General features: G+C 40.5%; 1 protein-coding gene and 1 long non-coding RNA gene across 5 annotated transcripts in view; one reads left to right on the top strand and one right to left on the bottom strand.

Moving 5' to 3' along the window:
- Positions 1 to 16,103, bottom strand: part of LOC309436619 — a 481,462-nt gene that overhangs the window by 345,517 nt on the left and 119,842 nt on the right. The window lies entirely within an intron of this gene.
- The window catches only part of TRAPPC9 (trafficking protein particle complex subunit 9), a 517,306-nt gene that overhangs the window by 143,529 nt on the left and 357,674 nt on the right, over positions 1 to 16,103 (top strand). The gene's annotated exons all lie outside the window — the stretch shown is intronic.

Consider the following 16,103-nt stretch of genomic DNA (forward strand, 5'->3'; position numbering starts at 1 on the left):
GATGAGGGTGGCAGAGCCTGGCCCAGGCTGCCCAGGGAGGTTGTGGAGTCTCCTTCTCTGCAGACATTCCAACCCGCCTGGACACCTTCCTGTGTAACCTCATCTGGGTGTTCCTGGGATTGCACTGGATGAGCTTTCCAGGTCCCTTCCAATCCCTGACACTCTGTGATTCTGTGAATAGCAAGAATGTGATCGTTAGCTCTCTCTGATGACAGAATGGACTGTATGAGTAACTAATGTGGCCAAAAATGCAGATTTTTTAAAGTGAAGCAGTTACTGCTAAGGGTAGGATGTCTGTGGTAGCAATGCTTTTGAGGATGGATGGGAGATTTTATTTTGGATTGTCTCTAATCTGGTATTATGGACTTGAATGCCCAGTAGTGGATAGGATACACCTTCCAATTTGCTATCGCAGAGTTGTTCCTGTTGGGAGGGATCTGTGGTGATGGTCTAGTCCAACACAGCTGGTCAAAGCATGGTCAGAGCAGATTGGATGCCTCACAAGCTCTTTGGACAACCTGTTCTACATTTCACTATGCTAACAATACTAAAACTCTTCCTTATAATGATAGGGAATTTTCAGTGTTTCATTTGGCCCCGTTGCCTCTAGTCCTTCCTTCCATTGGAACCCACTGAGAAGAGCCTGGCTCCATCTTCTTTGCTCCCTCCCATTGGTTTTATATCCTTCAAGAACACTCCACAATGTGAACAAAGACTCAGTAAATAATAACAAGTATGAGATTGACTGTAAAAGGATCTTCCTGAGCCAGATAATCCAAATCCTGACAATGCACCCAGAAAGACAAACAGTGGATTGTGTGGAGTTGCCATGAAGTCAGCAAGATGGACTGATAGAAAATGTGAAAGAATAGAGTAGGCAAGGCGAATTTATTTACAAAGGTTCTAAAAAGGGAGGCTTTTAGGAGAGAGAAGTCTAAATAAATCCATCTCAAGGTTTTAGTTTGAGGTCCCATCATAATTTTGTGGTTCATTTTATCCTGTGGTATTTTAAACCTTGTTATTCTCTTCTTCACATTTTGTGTATACTGCAGTTAGCTTGGCGCAATTTTAGTACCAAGTATTTGAAATATTACATGTAACTCTACTAATTCCGATTTTTCAGAATTCCTTTGGACTTCTCATCTTCTTTGGAAAAGTTAGTTCCCTTTTTAAAGTCTATATAGCTTCATTTTTCTCTGACACGGTTTGAATGCATATAGGTTGCCTTAGGCAAACAGTTACAAATCAACCCCCAAGCACAGACCTTAGGAGTAATTTACACTTTTCCTGTAGTAAAGCTGTGAGGCTTAAACTGAGTTCTTAAGTGCCTTTTATTGCAATAGGAAAAACTTACCCTCGTGTTACCTGGTAAAAATAGATCACGAGTTGCTGAACAGATTGCTTACCATTTGGTGCGATTAAAATGTTAGAGATGGACAAGAACAACTTAATTCTTTATCATTTTATTATTCTTTTTAAAGCAGGGTGCGACACTTACAATTTAGATGCAAGCATATGTAGTCAACTCTTTATGCTTCATTGTTGTTTGACTTTGAAATTAAGTTTTGACTATTATTTACTTTCTGTTGGGAGAGTATAATACAAGTTTATTGGTAAATTAATGACTTACATATTATCCATTCAGTAAAAGCCTATGTGTAATAACATGAGTGTGAAAGATTCAGTGCATGTCATTTCTCCCACTATGGAACTAAAAGGAATTAGTTTGTTAATTGGAAGGGAGCACTTATTTTAGCAAAAATAAAATTGAATCATCACCTGATTTCAAACATTCGTCATGAAATAAAAAGGGGGAGAGGCCATAGGAGGACTTCTGAATGACTGAAATCATGCATTTTGATACTTCAACTAAATCTAATTTTCATGTAATTACTTCTCTCTTAGGAAAAAGACCCCACACAACAACATAAAAACCACCACCAACAAAGCCACAACAAACTAAAGAGAAAGGTTTGATTTGGTTTTGACTGAAGCAAAGCGCCATCATTCCCGTTGATTCAATTTGAATAAAAAAATGAAATCATGATCTCATCATTTCCATTTTGTTGTTGGGTGTTTTTTTGTCTCAAAACCACACATGATGGAGCAGGTCAGGACTCTCTTCAGTTTTTTGGTGAAATTATTAATAAAGTGGCTATAAAAAAAACAGTATTTTACTAAGAATTGCCAGAATGAGTTTATAAGACATTCTTGTCCATTTTACAGAACTCGCCCACTTTACATTGATTACATATATTTTTAATACTGTTAAACTTGAAAAATACACTATTTTTTGTTTTCAAGACAAAATGGGAGCATTATGATGATATTTAGCAATAAACCATTAAACATTTATTCTAAGAATCATAATTCTATAAGAGTAGATAGCTAGAGGATGTCAATGCTTTTTCTAAGTAGTAACTCAACAGGATGGTTGAGTTTTCGGGTCTTTTTAATCATTCTTTGATAAGATGAAGACACAATCCATCCACACAACAGTTGTAAGGGAAGGAATAATTGTCCGATGTGTATTTATATGAACTAGTTTTCCTATATAAACTGTTGAGAATTAGCACTTTCCCCACTTATCTGATTGTGGTTGGTTTTTCCCAAAGCGCTCTTCTTTCTGTAGAACTCAACGGATGGTCAAGTGGAATTCACAGAAGCAGGATGGTTTGCGCTTAGGATTTAATTGGGTATGAGTAACAGTTGGAAAATTAATGATTATTTGTCTGTTTTAAACCTCTGAAGTTATGAGTCACTGTTTGGGAATTTCCTGCTGCATATTTATGAAGTTCTCTGAGTGGGCTGACTCAGTGTGTTTTTCAAATAAGCATTTGTAATCCTTTTAAATGTGTGATAACCACTTAGACTGGAAATCAAGTTAGCATCCCTCATAACATCAAAATAGTGATTTAAAGATCAGGCACCAGTACATTCTATTTATCTGTCTGTCTATCTATCTATCTATCTATCTATCTATCTATCTATCTATCTATCTATTACCTGTCTATTATCTGTCTATCTGTCTATCTATCTGTCTATTATCTATGTATCTATTATCTATCTCTATCTATCTATCTATTGTCTATCTATCTATCTATCATCTATCTATCTATCTATCTATCTATCTATCTATCTATCTATCTATCCATCCATCCATCCATCCATCCATCCATCCATTATCTATTATCTATCTGTCTATCTATTTGTCTGTCTGTCTATCTATCTATGTCTGTCTGTCTGTCTGTCTATCTATCTATCTATCTATCTATCTATCTATCTATCTATCTATCTATGTTATACCATAGAATATCTCTAGTTGGAAGGGACCCATAAGGACCATCGAGTCCAACCTAAAACTAAACCATCTTAGGATCATCATCCAGACGCTCCTATATTTATATATTTGAATATAAAATGTATTATACGTATTTAGCAAAAAATCTTTTACTCTTAGGAATTTGTTTAGGTCAGTTCACCGCTGGAGATCCCTAGAGAGTGAAGTGGCCACATGAGAAAGAGGTTTTTGAGATGTCATTTATGTGTAAGCAGGTGTTGGAAGGTGGGGAATATGTTGTTAATGGTGAGTTATGACCTAATAGTAATGACCCCCAGTTGACTTTCAAGAACGCGTTTTATTGGAGGGGGAAAAGCCAAAAGTAGCAACATATATTAAGACTTTTTTGTGATATTATAAGATATTCAGCTACTTTTAGACTAGCCCGAATAAATCTATTATTTGGAAGGAACATTTTGTGATGCTTTTCGTCATCTTTGAGACCTATGCCTTTGTAAAATCTGTCTGTTTTCACTGTAACGTCACGGAATTTAAAACACGTTCTCAGCCTTCAAGAGTCTTTGGTACAGGTGGGATGTGGATGATGCGGGAGCTGTTTCCCGGTCTGAATTACGGCAAAATGGGATCAGCGACGAGAGGAAATTAATTTTAGTGTCGTCAATACTTCTGATTCATATCTGCAATTATCATTGTGTGTTTACTCAAGAGCTAAGTCCAAATTCCCCATATTGAGGAAAACCATTTGAGGAAATCATGGACGCTGAGTTTATTAAAAGAACTGTATGTTTTAATAATGCGAGTGAGTGCTTGGTTGCTTGGCTTATTGGCTTTTGGATAGAATGCCCAGTGCAAGAAAGATGGTACATTAGAATGGAAAGCAAAATGCGGCCTGATTTCTAGCAAAACTAGACTAATTTAATTTCTGAAGCGTTAATCCCTGAAAACTAATGTCGCTATTTTTTTTATTCTGTTATTTTTTATCATCATACAAAGAAGTAGGAATTTGCAATATCAGTTCCATATAAAACTTATTAAATCAGTGATAAATTTAGCTCAATAACTTTACTGATTTCGAAGATGATTGTGCTGCTAGAGCCTCTACTTCCAACCCGAGTAGCAGCTGAAAAATCTGATGTACTCAGTCTTCCATATTTATATGTTACTGAATATGCTGAGTAAACACATCTATTGATTTAAGTTGTTCAAGAATTCCTATTTTAAAAACCTCTTTCTTCACTTGCTGCTACTTTTGAACAGTCATTTAATTAGGCTTATCCCTCCTAATCACAGGAATTCCTGAAGAAAATGAGGATTGTTTAACACAAGAATGCCAAAGAGCTCTCATGGAAAAATCTGATCACTCAGTTTCAAGGATCATTTCTGTATGTGTTGATTTTCTGATTTGCTGGATGCATTATTTCTTTTTAATGTACTTCAGCTATCGCAGAGGAGGATTTGTTTTATCTTTCCAGGTTGTGAATACGAATTTATTTAGAGTACAGTACAGCAATATTACACATAAAAGGTACACAAATAGTGAATGGAGCTGGATTCTTCAGGAACCGTTATGAACAATGAGTTGATTTGAGATCTTCAGGAAACATTTGAGCTTTTCTTGTGTCCTTTGTATTGGATGGATTGCTGTGTTGTAAAATAGAAACTCTGAATTTTGCTTCCTTGGGTCATGGTGATGGTCTTGGACCTGTGTCAGACCATAGACCCATAGGGTCTATTGTGATTGTGTCTTCTTTGTCTAAAATATATTCTTCTTTGTCTAAAATATATCCTTCATGTTCTCTGGTGCTTTAGAAGTTTGTAAACTTCGAAAGTTTTTGGTTTTCATTTGGTTTTTTTGTTGCTATTGTTGAAACAGAGTAGCTAATAAATTTAATTTAGTCTTATTACTGGAAAAGATAGTAAAACGAGAATGGCAACAGCAGAGTTAATAATAATAAGGTATGTATGTTGGGTTACTGTTGATTTTTTTTTTAAGGGCAGTCATGGTAAACGAATCTGTCAGAATTCTTTGAAGCGTATGCTGAACAAAGGGAAAATCATCAATACTGTGTACTTGATTCATTTCAAAAAAGACTCTCACAAAAGGCTGTTTGAGAGAAACAAACAGGCGGTGAGATAAACTGGAGGTCCCATCGTGAGTCAAGAGATGGTTAAAAGCGGCATAAATGGCCCATTTACTCACAGGAAGGTGTCTTCAGACTAATTTGTAGGGGTCTGTATTGTGCCTGTTTCCATGCTCATAAAGGATCTGGATATTAGGGTGACAGAGATCGTATCCAAGTCGATCAAAATCAACTTTTAAGGATTATCTTGTGACAGAATCATTTTGGTTGGAAGAGACGCTCAGGATCACTGAGTCCAACCATAACCTAACTCTAGCAGTAAACCATGTCCCTAAGAACCTCATCTAAATGTCTTTTAAACCCCTCCAGGGATGGTGACTCCACCACTGCCCTGGGCAGCCTGTTCCAATGCCTGACAACCCTTTCTGTGAAGACATTTTTCCTAATATCCAACCTGAACCTCCCCTGGTGCATCTTGAGGCCATTTCCTCTCATCCTGTCACTTGTTCCTTGAGAGAAGAGACCAACCCCCTCCATGCTCCAAGCTCCTTTCAGGCAGTTCAGAGATCAGAAGGTCTCCCCTCAGCTCCTGTTCTCCAGCTGAACCCCCCAGGTCCCTCAGCCGCTCCCATCACACTTGTGCTCCAGCCCCTTCCCCAGCTCCGTTCCCTTCTCTCAACTCGCTCCAGCACCTCAAGGGTTTTCTTGGTGTGAGGGGTCCAAAACTGACCCCAGGGTTCGAGGTTTGGCCTCCCCAGTGCCCAGGCCAGGGGGACGGTCACTGCCCTGGGCCTGCTGGCCACACTATTCCTGACACAAGCCAGGATGCTGGTGGCCTCTTGGCCACCTGGGCACACTCTGGCTCATGTTCGGCCGCTGTCACCAACACCCCCAGGTCCTTTTCCCCCAGGCACTTTCCAGCCGCTCTTCCCCGAGCCTGTAGCGCTGCCTGGGGTTGTTAATATTGGTTGGCTCATTAAAATTTGAGATGAAGATCAGCATTGATGATCTTGGGGGTCTCTTCCAACCAAAATGGTTCTGTGATTCTATGTTACACAGCCATGGCTGGGAGAAGCACAATGAGTTGGTGGTCTCCACATTGTTCATCAGTATCTACCCCTGCATTCACTCTCCTTTTGTACCTTCCTACTTCAGAAACAGGGCAGGATTTCAGAATCGGAGACGTTATTGAGGAACATGCGTGATGATTTCCTCCTCTGTTCCTTCACATCTTCCAAGAACAGAAATCAGGGCTACCAAATTCCCCGGCACACTTTTTGTCGAAGAAATTCTGCAGTTTAGACGGAGAACTCTCGATGGGAATGTTCCACATGAAAGTTACTTGTATTTAAATGATTTTTAATCTCTCATCTGTATCTCAGCCAAGAATGAGATTCTGCGGTAGCTGCGGTCAGCAGGGTTTGTATCTAAGTTGACAGAGATGAAACCTTTGAGGCGTTTAAGAACATTCATCAGCCACTTGGGTGTTCGGCTGCACTAGCGCTGCCCTGGAGGCCTGGATGTAATTTGCCTTTAATTAAAGAAAGCAGAATTCTGTGATTAATATTACAAGAAGTAATATGTGTTATATTTCTTCAATGTTTCCAGATGGGAATTGAACTCTAGGAGGGAATATTGTCCAGAGGAATAACTCTGTATTCTGTTTGCTTTCTCCTGTATTTTAGAAGAGTTCTAGCTAAAAAAATGCAAAATAATTTGTGAATGTGTGGCTGCAATAGCCAATTAGCGCAGAGTTTAATGTGAGATGAATGCTCGTCAGTGAAATATTGCTGCATATTACATTTTATCCGTCAGTCTGTCTGTCTCTTTGTTAGAATGACCTTTGATTCACCCTGCTCGTTAATGCGGAACAACTACAGCATTCCTGCCTTTAAACTTAATATTATTCTGCTCACATCTCCATTCTCATTATAAACACGGCTATTTTTAGCTAGCACAGATTCAGAATATGCCTTGTAAGCTTAAGGGGGATTTATTAAGCTCCTGTGTGTATTCACCAGAGATTCCTTGTTGAAGCTTACTCGTTTCGCATCGGGAAGGGGTAAAATGTACTATTTAATTCCTGCCATATGCCTCCAGGAGCTATATTTAGCTTCAGCTACTTGCCATTGTGCTATTTTTACAAAGGGATGCAGCAGTTTCGTTGTTCGGGGGCTTAACTAGGCAGAAATGTAGATGGATGAGGTCGATAAACCATTGGTGTGCTGCAAAAATTGCTCCTGAAAGTCGGTGTGTATGCGGTGGGTGTATCGAGTAAAACCGCAGCAGAGCATGAACGCAGCAGGCACCTTGTTCAATAGACTGGGTCTGATTAATACATGTGCTAAAAACGATATTTAATTTTGTTTTAGACTGATAAAGTAGTTTAACAGGAATAACAACGTGGGCTTAGTTTGTATTTTTACATAAAAGGTCTGACTTACTGCAGCGGCACCGTTTATTTCGTTGCTTAATCAGTTATTAAAGATTTTATCGTGGCTTTTGTAGCTGCCATGTATAGTTTTAAGGGAATACAGAGGAGAAAAATTAGTATGGAGAAAGCTTGCTGCAGTTCGGTCCTAGAGGATTATTACATATGCACTACAAGATGATTACATATTCATATCCTTTTGATAATGCACGTATCAGGGCTCTTGCTATCAATTACTATACTATTTGGTGCTTTAAGGAACAATATCTACCAGGAAAGTCTCCTCTTCCTATTTGGATTCTACCTTGATCAGTTAAGTATTCCGGTAGATTTAGATTTGCTTCATACTTTGCATTCAGAGAAATCTATAGGTACTTTCTGCCCTTTCTTCGCTGTTTAATTTCTCCTTAGAAATATGGAATTTATTTTTTAGCTAAAAAAAGAAAAGAGAGCGTTGTTGTGTCGTTTATAAAACTACGGAAAAGCTAAAGTGTATTTTGTGTATCAGAAAATCAGGCAGGTTAGCTGTAAGTGAAAAGATGAATATTCTCCACTGGGAGACACAGCAATTAATAGATCTTATTTGGCAATGTTGCGTGTTATCACTATGCACTCATTCCGTCCATTAGTCTCATGCAAAAATTCAATTTATGATAAAATTACTTTTTATGAACCATAATATGGTGTTTTCTACAGGTAGATAATTTCAAATATGGTTGTTCATGTATTCCACTTCTGATCTTCATTTCTTATTGTGGACCCTTCTTGGGCAGCCTAAGATTTGTGCCAGATGCCAAAGGTATCAGGGAGCACTAGTTTATTTTAGATTTTGTAATAATACTCATCTTGAAATAAACCTTGTCAGGTAGAGGAAGGTCTAATTGTTTGAGGCAATGATGTGAATTCCTTCATGGAAGAGGCTTTGAAGAGATCAGCATCCAAGTCCCTGTGGTCTGAGTTTTGTGGTAAGAGTCTGGTCCAAAGAGTCAATACTAAGAAGTGTTTTTCCTTTTTATCGTAATTCTCCTGAGAACAGGTAGGCAGGAGGTTATTCAGCTTATGTACATAACATCTGTTGCTTCTCCCAACACTTCTGCTAAGCCTCATTTTTTTATACATCCTTTAAGCCTGATTTTTAGACAGAGTTTATCCTTTCTCAGGTTACCCTGTGGAATCATGGAGTGCAGACTCAGTAATGAGTGAAAGAGGCAAATAATCACAAGTATTTGTCTTTCATAGAATTGTAGAATCATTTTGGTTGGAAGAGACCCTCAGGATCATTGAGTCCAACCTCTAACCTAACTCTGGCACTAAACTATGTCCCTAAGAACCCCATCTAAACGACTTCTAAACCCCTCCAGGGATGGTGACTCCACCACTGCCCTGGGCAGCCTGTTCCAATGCCCCACACCCTTTCCGGGAAGAATTTTTTCCTAATATCCAATCTAAACCTCAGACTATTGTAAATTAAATCTCAAGAAAGTGCTAATCTAAATTAATTTTGGTAGGCAAATGAATACATAGGCAGTGATGTGTACATTTCTAAATGCCAGGACTGAATTTTTTAATGAGTACCACTCGAAACATAGACACAGTCTTTGCATTCACAAGTCCAAGGACTAGAGGCTTGACGTGTTTGAGTCCCACAGAATCAGAGAATATCAGGGATTGGAAGGGACCTGGAAAGCTCATCCAGTGCAATCCCCCCATGGAGCAGGAACACCCAGATGAGGTTACACAGGAAGGTGTCCAGGCGGGTTGGAATGTCTGCACAGAAGGAGACTCCACAACCTCCCTGGGCAGCCTGGGCCAGGCTCTGCCACCCTCACCAGGAAGAAGTTTCTTCTCATATTTAAGTGGAACCTCCTGTGTTCCAGTTTGAACCCATTACCCCTTGTCCTATCATTGGTTGTCACTGAGAAGAGCCTGGCTCCATCCTCCTGACACTCACCCTTTATATATCTGTAACCATGAATGAGGTCACCCCTCAGTCTCCTCTTGTCCAGCTCCAGAGCCCCAGCTCCCTCAGCCTTTCCTCACACGGGAGATGCTCCACTCCCTTCAGCATCTTTGTTGCCCTGCGCTGGACTCTCTCCAGCAGTTCCCTGTCCTGCTGGAACTGAGGGGCCACAACTGGACACAATATTCCAGGTGTGGTCTCCCCAGGGCAGAGCAGAGGGGCAGGAGAACCTCTCTGACCTACTGACCACCCCCTTCTCATCCACCCCAGGTACCATTGGCCTTCCTGGCCACAAGGGCCCAGTGCTGGCTCATGGTCATCCTGCTGTCCCCAGGACCCCCAGGTCCCTTTCCCCTACACTGCTCTCTAATAGGTCATTCCCCAACTTACACTGGAACCTGGGGTTGTTCCTGCCCAGACACAAGACTCTACACTTGCCCTTGTTCTATTTCATTCAATTTTTCCCCGCCCAGCTCTCCAGCCTGTCTAGGTCTCTGATGGCAGCACAGCCTCTGCCGTGTCAGCCACTCCTCCCAGCTTGGTGTCATCAGCAAACTTGCTGACAGTCACTCTATTCCCTCGTCCAAATCATTGATGAATATATTGAATAGTACAGGCCCAGCACTGCCCCTGAGGCACTGCACTGGATACAGGCCTCAACTGGACTCTGCCCCATTGACCACGACTCTCTGGCTTCTTCCCTTCAGCCAGTTCACAGTCCCATCTTCCTTGGTTTCAGCTACGTAGGCATCTCCATTTCCCTTCCAGTGCTCAAATTCTGGTCTTTCTCTGAAAATAATTCTGTGTTGTTCAACGTCCTTAATTTCTGTGTGAGCCTTGTTACATATCCTGTGATTCGATACCTTGCATCTCCAAGACTGGATGTTTTTGGGTTGGGTCTAGTAATTTTTAGGCCAGGTAATTTTGATAACAAAGATGGGAGCAGTGCTCCGAGAACACTTTCGGCTTTCCATCGCGTTGTTACGGGTGTAATTATTGCCAGTGTTACCTGCTGCTGTTGGGAAGAGTGTGGTTAATTTGAGAAACTCGTTTTCTCTTTGTTACTGACAGATAATTTAATTAGTTACAGCGAGGCGGCTGAAATTCCTCATCGCTGGTATTTACGCAATCCTCAAAGCTGGTAAAGGAATTTAAGCGTGGCGCCCAATAGAAGAAATTGAGAAATTAATTTTTGTAGAGAGAGGTTCTCTGGTGCCTTTTGCGAGGTGGAAGTGATGAACTAGTACATTTTTATTTCTCTTTAGTACTTATGTATGTCAGCGCTTGCCCATCAGAGTTTGATATGGGAATGGTCAGAGAAAGAGAAGAAAGAAGGAGGGAGGCAGAATTAAAGAAAATTGGGGTTTATAGTGTGTTTAAGGGGGGGGGAAAATTAAACAAACAAAACAAAGATTAAGATGATTAAGAGCAGGTACGAGTTGTTGGGGATTTTAATCATTTTCTTCAGTCTGATTAAGATGATGATTAATATGCTGAAGGGAGTGGATCATCTCCCTTATGAGGAAAGGCTGGGGGGCTGGGGCTCTGGAGCTGGAGAAGAGGAGACTGAGGGGTGACCTCATTCATGGTTACAGATATATAAAGGGTGAGTGTCAGGAGGGTGGAGCCAGGCTCTTCTCGGTGACAACCAACGGTAGGAGAAGGGGCAATGGGTTCAAACTGGAACACAGGAGGTTCTACTTAAATTTGAGAAGAAACTTCTTCCTGGTGAGGGTGGCAGAGCCTGGCCCAGGCTGCCCAGGGAGGTTGTGGAGTCTCCTTCTGTGCAGACATTCCAACCCGCCTGGACACCTTCCTGTGTAACCTCATCTGGGTGTTCCTGCTCCATGGGGGGATTGCACTGGATGAGCTTTCCAGGTCCCTTCCAGTCCGTGACATTCTGGGATTCTGTGAAACGACAAAACCAAAAAAAACCCAGGAAACAAAAAGTATCTGATGAGAAAAGAGGCTAAAAGTCAGAAAGAACGGCTGAACATTCCTGAGTGCGTGCAACATGTTCTGCAAATGCTAATTTGTATGAGAAGCAAGAGGAGCATGGTGGGATTTGGGAAGAAAATGTGTTTACTGTTGGGAAAGTTGTATGTTTTGTTTTTTTAAGGAAGGTATATTTGAAGATTACACACCTAGAATAAATCATTTTTCAAATTGCAACCCCTAATCTCATGAGAAATCACACTCACTAGTAAGAATTGTTTTCTATAAGGAGTTCAGAAACTTGAACAATTATATTCTGAATTTATATATTTTTATTCTGGTCTTCATGCTGATATATTTTTTTTAATGTTATATCTTAATGGGTGTCTGCAATGGTACATTCTGGTATTTCTTTGCAGTTATTATAGTCAGTATCTGCAGTCTCAGGAGTAAACTGCCTGTAGCTAAGTACTGGCATTTCATCTTGTATTAAATATTGAGATCTACTTAGTGATATTTTTACTATACTAAGGGAATTTAGAAAAAAACCTGAAATCGCAGCGTATGTGAGCATTTCTTACAAAGTGAGATTTGTTAATTTAATTATGGAGAATGCTGATAATGAGTATTTCAAAAATTAATGTTCCACTTCGGAAGGAATTTGAGGACAAAATCTTGCTTTTCCATCTGCAACGCTACACGCGGCATGTGTGGTCATACGATACCGTAATCATGCAAGCACAGAATCGACTGGGTTGGAAAAGACCTCAGAGATCATCCAGTCCAACCCTTGGTCCAACTCCAGTCCATTGACTAGATCATGGCACTAAGTGCCATGGCCAATCTCAGCTTAAAAACCTCCAGGGCCGGTGAGTCCAGCACCTCCCTGGGCAGCCATTCCAATGCCTGACCACTCTCTCTGCACAGAATTGCTTTCTAATCTCCAGCCTCAATTTCCCCTGGCAGAGTTGAAGCCCATGCCCCCTTGTCCTATTGCTGATGCCTGGGAGAAGAGCCCAATCCCCACCTGGCTAGAACTGCCCTTCAGGTAGTTCTAGAGAGTGCTGAGCTCAGCTCTAAGCCTCCTCTTCTCCAGACTAAACAAGCCCAGCTCCCTCAGCCTCTCCCCATAGGGCTTGTCTTCTGCTTCTTCTAGTAACAAGATACAGGGATAGAATCACAGTTAGTGCTGATAAAATTGCTTGGGAATAAAGTTAAACTTTTGCTTAAAGAAAATGAGAAACAAATCGTTAGCTGCTTTGGGGAGATTTGATCTCAATCTGAAAGGCTCTACCTTGTGTATAAGTAGCAATATAATGTAGAATTCTATGGAAATTCCCTTTAGATTTTGCTCTCTGCTTCTGGGTAGGAAGTTCCATAGTCGTAGTTCAGTAGAAACAGTTGATCTGAGTTGTAGATTATAATTCTTTGAACTGACAGTTAGAATAAAAATCAATATATGAAAGGAGTTACTGTTCAGAGTCACTGCTGAGGGACTGGCAGAAGATTTCTAGCTGTTGTCATTCAGATAGGAAACTTGAATGCCAAGTGTTTTCATTAATGGCGTAGTATTCTTCAAATATCAGTTCTTTTTCTAATTTAGCTCTTAATTCTATTATAAAGTGAATTTGGGAAGGATCTCCATGAGCAGACCGGAGAGAATGATTAAAAACTCCTCAACAACCGGTACCTGCTCTATGCACGTTTGAGGACAAAATGCGTGAGAGAAACCAAGATGGTAATTTTTTGACAGTTTATCTGTAAAATATTTCTTGTTAATATAACAGGTGGTATTAATGTTTGGCACCATTGGATAAGAGTCTTGTCATCTGCAACTTAGCTTTGGAAATACTTTAATTCCCTTTTCTTCATCAACAGAAGGAAGGACCAATGAAGTAGTAGAAAAATTATGAAGCCAAAGTTCTATAGGTTAAACAATTTATCCATATTTTTACTGCTGAGTTTCCAGAATGCAACTCTGCTTAAAAACAAGAATCCCTCCCTGGTTTGTAGATATTCCAAATTCCAGATGTGTTCAGTTGAGCCTTTTCCTGACTACCTGCCCTGAAAGGCCGGTGAACTCCATCCTATCCCTCCCTTCCTTCCTTCCTTCCTTCCTTCCTTCCTTCCTTCCTTCCTTCCTTCCTTCCTTCCTTCCTTCCTTCCTTCCTTCCTTCCTTCCTTCCTTCCTTCCTTCCTTCCTTCCTTCCTTCCTTCCTTCCTTCCTTCCTTCCTTCCTTCCTTCCTTCCTTCCTTCCTTCCTTCCTTCCTTCCTTCCTTCCTTCCTTCCTTCCTTCCTTCCTTCCTTCCTTCCTTCCTTCCTTCCTTCCTTCCTTCCTTCCTTCCTTCCTTCCTTCCTTCCTTCCTTCCTTCCTTCCTTCCTTCCCTCCCTCCCTCCCTCCCTCCCTCCCTCCCTCCCTCCCTCCCTCCCTCCCTCCCTCCCTCCTTCCCTCCTTGTGGATCATTACATTTGCAGCAACGCCCCAACATTTCTTTTTGGTCTGCAGTGATGCAGTTTAGGGGAATCAAATAAATTCTATTGATATTTGTAAAGATGAATGGAATGTGCAGCTTGCTCCATTGTTTGTGTGGGTTTGACGAGGCCACTGCAATATTTCTACAATGATATTTAAGTAGGGGGTTGTAGCATTTGGTGCTGCGGGAGAGGGTGGTAAATGGTTTTAAATTGGATCTTTGTAAGCTTATGAAAGTGTAAGGTTTTCTTTCTATCCTAGATGTAGAAAATCAGTCTTTCATATAATATGTGGAGTCCTTTCTAAGGTATGTGTGCATAGAGGGGTTTAAAGGAGATTCAATCTACATGAATCCTAAACAATAAAACTCTCTCCGATCACCTGAGTGCTCCTGAAAAGATTATTTCCTTCAGTCATTCTCCCTGCTCAGAGATATCTACACTCCTGATGTAAGGTCTACCTGATGTTTTGTGTTTGTGCATGTGTGTTCATCCCTAGGAAGCCTCCAAATTATCACGGCCAGGAAGAGAAAATAGATTGGAGTGTTCTGTGGTTTGCAGAGATATTCGAAATCTCTCATGGCCCCAGTATTAAGTGTCCCCAGTTAGATCTTACATTTTGGGTTCCTCCTGTTGTCTAGATTCATAGAAGACCATTAGGTCTTCTGGACCAGGCTGCCCAGGGCAGTGGTGGAGTCACCATCCCTGGAGGGGCTTAAAAGGTGTTTCGATGAGGTTCCTAGGGACATGGCTTAGTGCCAGAATCAGGTTATGGTTGGACTGAGTGATCCTGAGCATCTCTTCCAACCAAAATGATTCTATGATTCCATTTTTTCCCCTGTTCTCTAGCATGGGATGTGGGACACTCACATAGGGTCATCAGCAAGTTTTCTTTGACAAATTCCTCATTACAACAGGACCAAGATTATGATGATGCCCTTAAACTCTCCTGGTCATCAGCGACTGTATGATTGTATTTTTTAGCCTTTTGCTGGAGGTTTTTCATTTGGTGCAGGGTGTCAGGAAGGGTTTTACCTATGAAATGATAATGCTTTGTGACCTTTGGAACTAACATTTATTACATGTTTATCTGTAATTATATGGGACTGGGCTTAATAAATCAGCTTTGTCCTATGGCCCTATGCAGAATGAACCACGGATCAATACTACAGTAGTTTTCCCAAGGAGGATACTGAGTATTACAGCAATTATATTGAACATACATAGCCAGGATTTCAATAGAAATTTAAGACGATTCTCCAATTACGATGTCAGTAGTGTCAGATCCCTGTACCTGTGGAGTCCAGCTCTGATTTTTATTAAGCGGTCCAGCGGGTTAATTAGGATGAAGTATGTTTTGAATGGGTTTGCACTTCTTTTATTTTTGTATTTAATATTGATTAGCTCTCCTGACATAACATAAACTTGAGTTTATTAACTGCAAATTAGGAACTGACATAAACAGAGTAGATGGGTATGTTCAGAGTGTCCAGTGAAGGTTTTTATTTGTATTATAAGGTGACTCTCATGAATTTTAATGAAACTAAATTAGGAATTGGAGTTAGCCCACTTGACTTAAAGGCAAGCTGGAAATAAGAAAAACACTTAAGTGTGAACAAGCAGCAAAACATGAACCTCTTGATTTTGGTATTCATTAAATCACTGGATTGTGGTTATTTTGAGCAAGCGACTGTATCAATGTTTCTGTTCCTTCAGCCCGACTTAGAAACATGAATGTTATTTCTAAGTTAGAAAATCCTTAGATTGTTCCTTAGAGCTTGTGAAAAACATGAACGGGTTTCATAAAATGTTTGATACATCTTTAATGACGCGACGTGGGGTCGGGTACACTGGGAAGCTTCCCACATGCTGTTCATTAAGGAAAAGACAAAAACCCCAAAATTTCATCACAGAAATAAAGG

This window comes from Streptopelia decaocto (assembly GCF_964273445.1).
Source record: "Streptopelia decaocto genome assembly, chromosome: 2".
NCBI lineage: Eukaryota > Metazoa > Chordata > Aves > Columbiformes > Columbidae > Streptopelia > Streptopelia decaocto.